Source organism: Hibiscus syriacus, unplaced genomic scaffold (assembly GCF_006381635.1).
Source record: "Hibiscus syriacus cultivar Baekdansim isolate YM2019G1 unplaced genomic scaffold, ASM638163v2 tig00110944_pilon, whole genome shotgun sequence".
NCBI lineage: Eukaryota > Viridiplantae > Streptophyta > Magnoliopsida > Malvales > Malvaceae > Hibiscus > Hibiscus syriacus.
Genome location: NW_024062925.1, coordinates 747,239 through 753,860, shown reverse-complemented (window position 1 = coordinate 753,860; position 6,622 = coordinate 747,239). Strand labels below are relative to the sequence as shown.

The window sequence follows — 6,622 nt, the reverse complement described above, 5'->3', positions numbered from 1 at the left end:
TGTTAGTATATTATTGGATAATTAATTTAATTAATTTTAACATTTTAATTAAATAAATTTTCTTACCAATCAGGTGATGACACACGTCTCCACCAGTGTAAAGGAAAAACAAATTAAGATAGAAACACTGGATAAAGGGACCAAACCATGGACCAAAGGAGTCTTTTGGCACACCTTTACTGTTGGGGCAAGTCACCCTTTGACTCCAAATTGCACAACTTTTATATATTTTCTTTGAGATTATTTCACACGTACATAAATTATAACACCCTAGACCGGTACGACACACAGTCGATCGATTTAGGATGTCACACAAAAGCACCAAAGTGGCTAACCAACTTTAAACTTATTTTCTCATGCTTTTTGAAACGACCATTATAACCAACCATAAAATAAACTGAAATATAATAAAAATCATAAACTAAAATATAATAAAAATCTTTTCACTGAGGAGCTCCAAAATAAAATATTTACACTTCAAAAATATTACATAACAACTTGATTGAATTTACGACCCAACTAGACAATAATGTGTACAAATATACATGCCCAATGAAAACGCTGAGACGTACATCTGATATGCACTGGACTGATCTAAACCTTGGTCTATCTACTGCTTCCCAAATGCTTGATCTACTAACCTGCCCACTGAAACATCCAAAGGCTGAGCTAACTAGCTCAACGCCACATTAACGGCTAAAACATACTAATCGTAATTCATTGAAAGGCTTAAACATTCAAGTCTACTGGTTTTCTATCTGGTCTATTGATTTGTTTTGTATTGCTTTAGTGAGTATACTTGTATACTCACTCTCTACTCTATGGTAGACATCATGGTGTGGTTCAGGGTTTTGCATCTCGGAGCTCACATACCTCTCTAGTCTACCGAGAATGTGGCCCCCAAAATCTCTTCATCGGACACCACACTTTCGACTAGCCCACTCCTTGAGTGTCGAACCTTGCGCACTCCCTAAGGATATATCTTGACTGAATATATACTTTCGACTCTTTTATCTTTTCTAAAGAAACTAAGGTGTCATGATCATTATTCCAATCATTCAAACAGGCTAGTATTATCGATCTTACTATTCTTGTTTCTACGTTTGAATTAAATTTTCTTATTGTTCTCACTTATAGTCTTATTTGATGATAAAAAGAAGTGTCAAGGTGCCTCGAGTCTAATTCCCTTAAAAATTGACATTTAATTTTGCCCAAAACAGACTGAAAGTATCGATACTAGCCCAAGAGTATCAATACTCCTACAAAAGTTTCGATACTTTATACAAGTACTGATACTTTTAAATATTCTGTTTTGCCCAGTTTCAAAACTTTATGGAAGTTTTGAAACTATGACCCAAAGTTTCGATACTCTTGAAAGAGTATAGATAATCTTTCCTAGAAACTCACGAATTTGCCCAAAACGAAGAACAAATATCGATATTATCCCTAGTAGTTGATACTCTACCTACAAAAAGCCATAAAACAAGTACGAAAGACTCTATTTCTCAATTCCAAAGTCCTTAGTGAGGTCCCCAAACATGCTTAAAGTTTTATTGATCAACAAGGGTCATAATAGAGGCTTATTAACATGTTTATATCATCAAATGAACAATCTACCATGGAAATTGCTAAACATGCTTTAAACTTAACTTCCTAACACATCTTAACATTACATGATCTACACTTGGTATGAGAAAGCTATAAGCGTGTTACCTTATTGCCTTGGCTGCTAAAACACCTCTTGAATCAACTAGGAGTCACCATACCTTTAAGAAAAACCCATTTTGAAAACAAAATCTAAAACTAACATCAAATGAACAATCTACCATGGAAATTGCTAAACATGCTTTAAACTTAACTTCCTAACACATCTTAACATACATGATCTACACTTGGTATGAGAAAGCTATAAGCGTGTTATCTTATGGCTGCTAAAACACCTCTTAAATCAACTAGGATCACCATACCTTTAAGAAAAACCCATTTGAAAACAAAATCTAAAACTCGCAAAATGGAGCTTGAAACAAAGCTTGAAGGATGGAGAAAAACATTCTCACCTTAGCTTAGCAACCTCACTTAGAACTCTTAATATTCAACTTGAAGAAAGAAAAAATGAATTATGGAAGAAATAAGAGAAAAATTTGGTCAAGAGGTAATGGGGGTGGTTCACGTATATATAAAAAGGAATGAGTTTTCAGCTTTTAGTTTTAACTATGGGCAAACTACATTATTAGTCCCCCAACTTCTAAATCATAAAACTCTTATCACTTAACCACAATTCCCTTGGGCCTCAATTCAAGCCCACTAACACTAAACTTAGTCCAACTAATTTATAAAGTATTTGAGCTCAACTTTGAGTCTCGGGTTGACCCTAACTACTAACCCGGGATTCGAGTGTTACATAGATCATTGAAACGAGTTTCATAAAAAATTATATTTCACACACACACAACACACACACACACACACACACACACACACACACACACACACATATATATATATATATATATATATATATATATAATATATATATAATATATATATATATATATATATATTAAATTGCAGTTAATGAAATATTTAAAAATAAAAATAATTTTTTTATTTTTAAATTAAATTAATTTTTTAAATAATTATAAATTCAAATAATGAAAAATAATTAAAAATATTGAAAACAAAAATTAAAATTCGGATTATAGATTTTGTATGATTTAAGTTTTTTGTGACTTTAGATTTTCTAATAATCTTTTATATAATTTTATTTTTTAATATAATTTATATATTATTTAAATTATTAATTTAAAAAATAAAAATACTAAACTCATTTTATTTCTAGATCTTCATTAACTATAATTTATATATATGAAATACAATTTATTTACTAGACCTGTATAATAATTTAATATATATATATATATATATATATATATATATATATATATATATATATATATATTTGTGTGAATAATCTTAAACAAAATATAAAAGATTGTGCAATTTGAAATCAAAAAATAGTTTGCCCTAGGGGCAAAGCTTGCCCAAGGACTTCCTTGGTCCTTGGTTTGATTCCCTTGATTAGCATTTTCTTATTTATTTCCTCTTTACGTAATATTTAATTAAAATATTAAAATTAATTAAATTAACTATTTAATAATATACTAACATGTCACTCCATGTGGCACCTCTAAATTGGAGGGTTAATTTTTAAATTAAATTAAAATTATGATTAAATTGATAAAATGCATAAATATTAAAGACTAAATGTATAATTATGTCAATTTATTAAACTGACATGTCATTATCTCCGTTAAAAAATTAACGAAGAATGGCTTGAATGAATCATTTAAATAGTTGAGTGGTCTGTTTGATCAAAATTAAACATCGTGGCCAAGTGATTTTTTACCATAGTTTAATGGTCATCCATGTAGTTTACCCAAAGATAAATACTCAAGCATATAATCATTATTTATTTCATGATATAGTAAAATGAAGCATAATTAAGTAAATAAAACTCTAAGCCCTTTTTCATTGTAACAAGGAGAGGAAAGGATACAATTTTACTGCATCTGCAAAAATGAATTCAGTACTAATATATAAAGTACTTGTTTTAAAAGAAAAATCAGGAATAAAAAAAAAGCTATGATTAAAATGAAATTCTGTGTGATAAATAATTCATCTAATTGAAAATACATGATGTTTAGTGCTGAAGTTGGGATATGGTCCTCGAAACTGTTCTCTGGAAACCAAGAGCTGATCAAGCTACGAGACTCATCGGTCGGACTTCCTTTCGCCCATTTATCTACCAATCTAAAACCATACCGAGATGCGGCTGAAAGTAAAGACAGTTCATCGACTCATCGAAAGATATGACAGAGGATAAGTGCAGGTGCTTGGCCTTTCTCACCACTTATGCTGGATGCAATCAACTCTCTTGCTGTTGAAAACAAAGGTAAAATAGCTTCAGGAATGCAGGTGACGTCTTTTCCGATGATGATGACATCTTTGATGGCATCGATATCATCTGTCTCCCCATTCGAGTTTCTTTATAACAAATTTCTTCAGAAATGGGTCTAAGGTTTGATACAATATTTGGTTCCACAGTTCAAGTTCTTTGTTTTCTCCATCAGTGGTGACCACAATGCTTTCTGATCCAGCTGAAACCATCGAACAAATGCTTTCACATCCGGACCCCAATTCCAAAACCCTTTTCCCAGCAACAATAATTGGATTTCTTGCGAGGATGACAGCCATCAAACGAGCCGATTCCCACAACATCAAGCCAGTTGATTTGCAGGTGTGTTGGTGCTCTTTGGATAGTACATTGATCTTGAAATCACAGCCACCGAGCTCGATCTTAATAACCTGAGGGAAGCATAAAAGACATAACAACTTGTCGTATTTGCAGGAAACAATGAGCAACAACGATGCATCTCTTGTTCAAATATGTGTGTGTGTATATATCATTCATTCAATCTTCAATGACTATTTAAATATTTACCTCGTTATCATTACTAGTTGGAACTCCAAACATTTCGACTGCCATACCTTCGGACATGTCAACGACAAAATCACTAATGGGCACGGCATCAGCCTTTGGCTGACTGTTCCCTTCACAAAATAGGTCAGACTTAGTTGGAGCCTCTGAAGAAGGGGTATAGTTTGTCTGAAAAGCGAAATACAGCTTGGACCCAACGCCTAAAATAACATGCAGCACAATTCCTTTAGGGAAAACATAAGGTTCTTCCAAGTGAAGTGGGAAAAAAATCCTCAAAATTAGGAAGTCAGAATTAATATTTTGTAAGGGGAAAGAAAAATGTTCTATTGCTAAACCATTGATCTCTTACCGATTCATAACCAATTCACGAGCTCGATTCTAAACTTGTTTGCAACACAAACCAAGCTCCTCAGTATCAAGTCCTTGTTCTTTAAATAAACTTGTCAGGAATTCATTAGAAAATAGTAAGCACGCTGAAAAGAAAAGAGGTAAGAGTAAAAATCGGTCCCTTTTAAAAGAGAAAATATAAAACTCAAGCATAACATGACTCGAACGTACAGTGCCATCACCCCTGACAGAGAAGTTTTCACTGATCTGTTGATCCTTGGTAGAGCACCTTTCCTGTAAATCAAGGTATTCATGAAAATGCACATCAGAAGCAGAGTAGCCACCCTAGTAAAGTACAAGATCAAGTTAAGCAAAGTAGAATCTAGTAAATGAGGGAAAACACCACCTATGACTATCATATTGAAAACAACCACCAAGAATGTTCTCAGATTATCACAAGAAAATATTAACAGATTATAAAATCTAAGCACATTAATCTTACTAAAAAGGGGCTAAAAATTATGTGCAAAGTTCAACTCCGCCCACCAAAAAATTTAAAAATGAAGAAAGTTACCAAATTTAGTTTTATAAGCAAGGTAGATAAGAAATCTTTTTAAATATTGCTATTATGCAAATATATTATCAATTACCTTGAGAACTTTTTGACATTCTGCAAGGCTAAAGACATCTTCTCTGGTGATACTGCAGATAACACAAAAATCTACTTATAATGTCAGCCATCGTTGATGGAAAAAAAAGATACATGATCACTCATGGCATATAATGAAATATCCAAATGATTATTCAAATACGATGGTTACAACATCGACAGAGGCAAGAAAGATATGTTCGCTAAGCTCATCAGTGGCCAGGTCACATGCGAAAGCACTTACATGAGTCTCATTGAAGTCTTTATCCGCCTACAATAATATGGGAAAATAATTCATTCAAGTTCCATTATCTATTTATACTAAGTTTCCAAATAATAGGAACTCAACCCCCTATTATGAAAAATAGAGCAATTAGGACAAGAAACTGAACCTTAACCAAATTAACCGCACGTTGTGAAAAGTCACATGCATAAACAAAAGCCTCTGGGTACGTAACAATTAAAGGGAATGTAACATTTCCAGCGCCAAAGCCAACTGATACAAAAGGTCACATTATTTATGTAATATATACAACCTTACATGAGAATTTAAGGACCTTAGACAAGAAGGGGCACTACTTAACACACACTATAAGGAACAGTAAAGTCAAGTTCTACCATATTTAGTGACCAAAAACAACAGTAAAACATTCAACAAGGTTTTCCACACCGTTCACTTTAACAATAAGGGCATCTCGAATAAGATTACCAGACCATTTAGAGGAATAAAATAAGAATTGATAGTGAAAGCAGAGATGTTAGCACAATTCTCATTTACTCGAACTCAATTAAAACAAGTCCATTTCCAAATAACTGGACATTAACAGAGAACCTATTGCAAATTCAAACTCAGGAAAATAGTATTAGTATGCAATCTATTTATATATCAAATATATATTGAACAATATTATGTAAATGATAATGTTAAGTGATTTACATCCAAAATAACTTTTCTTCCACTACCCTGATTTAATAAAAAAATAGTTAAAAAAGGAAACAAATAATCTTGAAGAAATATAAAATCAAAAGCAAAGAGAAGAAAATAGTTAGCTTTGACTCACAAGAAGTATTGATCCCGTTCCTTGTCCAGGTAATGTTGATCTTTAAAAAACTGAAACAAAAGGAATTAAACAATTTCAAGATCACTA

The 6,622-nt window shown here is 32.2% G+C and overlaps 1 pseudogene; it reads right to left on the bottom strand.

Annotated features, from left to right (window-relative positions):
- Positions 1-3,674: 3,674 nt before the first annotated feature.
- LOC120147858 lies at positions 3,675-5,729 on the bottom strand (annotated as a pseudogene).
- Between the last annotated feature and the right edge of the window lie 893 nt (positions 5,730-6,622).